This window comes from Lactuca virosa, chromosome 7 (assembly GCF_052849685.1).
Source record: "Lactuca virosa cultivar CGN04683 chromosome 7, Lactuca_virosa_CGN04683_v6, whole genome shotgun sequence".
NCBI lineage: Eukaryota > Viridiplantae > Streptophyta > Magnoliopsida > Asterales > Asteraceae > Lactuca > Lactuca virosa.
This window is the reverse complement of record NC_136432.1, coordinates 220329819-220332799: the sequence shown is the minus strand read 5'-3', so window position 1 is coordinate 220332799 and position 2981 is coordinate 220329819. Positions and strand designations below refer to the sequence as shown.

At 28.8% G+C, this 2981-nt stretch overlaps 1 long non-coding RNA gene across 1 annotated transcript; it reads left to right on the top strand.

Annotated features, from left to right (window-relative positions):
- The first annotated feature begins 705 nt into the window (after positions 1 to 705).
- LOC145123293 (uncharacterized) lies at positions 706 to 1903 on the top strand. Its single transcript, XR_013715090.1, has 3 exons — positions 706 to 905; positions 1051 to 1243; positions 1634 to 1903. It is a non-coding gene; the product is annotated as an uncharacterized LOC145123293 (long non-coding RNA).
- The last annotated feature ends 1078 nt before the right edge of the window (positions 1904 to 2981 follow it).

The following is a 2981-nucleotide window of genomic DNA, read 5'->3' as shown; positions in this document are numbered from 1 at the left end:
ATAAAATGTAAGCGGCAAAATATAAAAAAAATTAAGCAATTATATATATATATATATATATATATATATATATATATATATATATATAAAGAAAAAGAAATATATAAAAGTAAGGGTGAAATGGTTTTTTTAAGTGGATTAAGGATGTCCAGTGCAATTTTTTTAAACCATATGGATGCATCTTATCAAAATTTCAAAGGTTTGACTAAATATGTGAATTTGACCGAATCACAACGACCTAATTTACTGTAATAATAACAATAATAAAAGATTCAACAGTTAATCATTTTTATATAAAAAATCAGAGAAAACATAAAACTAGTCGTAGGCTAGTGGAAGATGTGGTGACCCGCAAGGTTATGAGTTTGATTCACAACAGACTCATTTTCTTCCGAAGACACCTTCATTTTTCTGATTAATAGAATACGCTGACTTGGTAGCCACATGTTAACATGTGTTGAAAATCATATAAATGATGATTCTAGTTGACTGACTTATTATAGTACTTTTTTGAAATAGTTAATTTTTTGAAAAATCCATTTATAAAACTTACTGCGTTTATTTTAATTAAAAAAATATTCAAGTGTAAATTTTATTTTTTATGTTAAATTTCACAATTTCATTAATATTTTTTGAAAATAAAAAACAAAACAAACATAAATATTACACGTCTTGTACGCGGTGAAGTTTCTAATTCGCTCTTGTTTTCCGATATCAACAAGAAAAACCTCCCACTCAAAAACAAGAAAAGACCACTCAACTTCCCTTATAAAATCCCAACAAACAACCCCTAAACCCAAATTTCACTTCGGTGACACCAACAACTTTCAGTTCAAATCCGATCATCATCACCATGAGTTATTACAATCAAGGCCAGCCTCCAGTCGGTGCTCCTCCTCCTCAAGGTATGATCGGAGTTCTCCAATTTCATTACTTCCGTTTTTGTATTCGATCGAATTTAGCTTATCATTCAAGATCTGGTTTCACTGTAATTCACCGATGAGTTTATGAGTCAACGATTTTCTTATGTTCGATAATTGATCATTACAGGTTACCCACCACAAGAAGGATATGCGAAAGACGCCTACCCTCCGCCGGGGTATCCGCCACAAGGATACCCACAACAGGGGTATCCGCAGCAAGGGTATCCGCAACAACAGTATCCTCCCCAATACGCCCCGCAGTACGCTCAACCTCCTCCTCAGCAGCAGCAAAAACAAAGCAGCGGTTGTCTAGAAGGCTGGTAAGTACTAATTACTCTGATACCCTCTAAGATCGTTGATTCGATTTTGATAGAGTTTAGATCAGATCTAGGTTTCTAGGTTTCAAATTTCAGTTTTTGAGTCAACCCAGTTGCTAATTTTGACTTTTTCATCTCTAGCCGAGTATAGCCTTGTTACGATCTTGTGCTTCAGGCCGATATTTGAGATTTGACTAGAAAGAAAAAACAGAGCATATGATAGATATTGTGACAAAAGAAAATCTTTAATTTATAGCTTTTGACTAGTATCAAAATGTTAGATCAAAGTATTTCGCTTTTCATTATTGAATTAGGTTTATGGCTACTTATTAACATTTTGGTGGAATTTTGGGGAATAATTTTATCTGATTTTGTATGAATGATTTTATGCAGTTTGGCTGCTCTGTGTTGCTGCTTCTTGCTGGAGGCGTGTTTTTAAAAGAAGGCTTGAATTAGTACATATGAATTCAAGTTATCGAAACTTTATTCTGGGATTTGGATATTTGTTTTAATTTTGGTAATAACTTTGGATTTGATGAAAGATTCAAGAATGTACCTTCATTCTTATGTTCTTGCTTTTTGTTATGACTTATTTTCTTGGTGGTTTTTAGGGTTGTAAATTGTGAGAGATTTCATCGGTTTATATGAAAACTACATTATCAAGATCGTGTATATTGTTTGTTATTGTTTTGCTCTTGAATAATGACTTGTTATTTGATAATATTTGGTCTGAATTTAATCCGTTTATATGAAAACTACATTGTCGATATCTTATCAATAACAATAACAATATTCAATCTAATATTCAAATCTAATAACAAATGGGATAAGGGAATGTATTGTAAAAAGATGATAAATGTGATGTAATATTGTACTTAGGAGGTAAGGCATGGACAATAGACGACCTAATATTATGACTTTTTATTTTTGTTAAATAAGTTTTTCATTAACTCTAAGTAATTATTAAAAATATTATTTAATGGTCAACTTGTTTCAAAAGTTTTTAAAAATTAAATAATTCAATTTTATCGATTTAAAATGTTTTATAAAGTCTAACCTTTTAATTTGTTGTTTCTAAACATATATTGATATATAAAGAAATATGACTAAATGTTAATATTTAAATAATTAAATATATTACAAAGTAGCACTAAAAAACAATATGATAAACTTATTATGTATATGGTCATATAGAAAAACATATATAATATCATATAATCGCTACGAACTTTAATATTTCATAAATACAATACAATTTAAGATTCAATGAAATAAATAAGTTAACAAATAAATAATAAATATGTAAAACTTAAATATAATAACTAAAAATGGAATTTTAATGAGTTAAAGAAATTAAACTATATAAAATACAAAAGTAAAATAACCACTTAATAAATTACTAATGCAAAACAAAATCGTATATTTCGATGGTAATACTATAAATACTAATAAACTCTAAACAATTCTTATATAATATTCTCTAATTTAAAAAGAAGAAGAAGAAGATTAGAAAAAGAACTGAGAATTTATTCTATATAATTACATGTGACAAAAACTATGTGTGGGTATTGGAATAGGAGAATATTCGGTATTTAAGATTTTCTTGTAATGGGGTAGGCCAAAAACAAATATGGCAGTTAATAATTAGGTAGTTTAAAATAATAAAAAATTGTTAAAAGTACAAGTCTGAGCTGTTTAGTACACCTGGGAACAGATTGTTTTGCTTTGTTGGCTTCTGCAT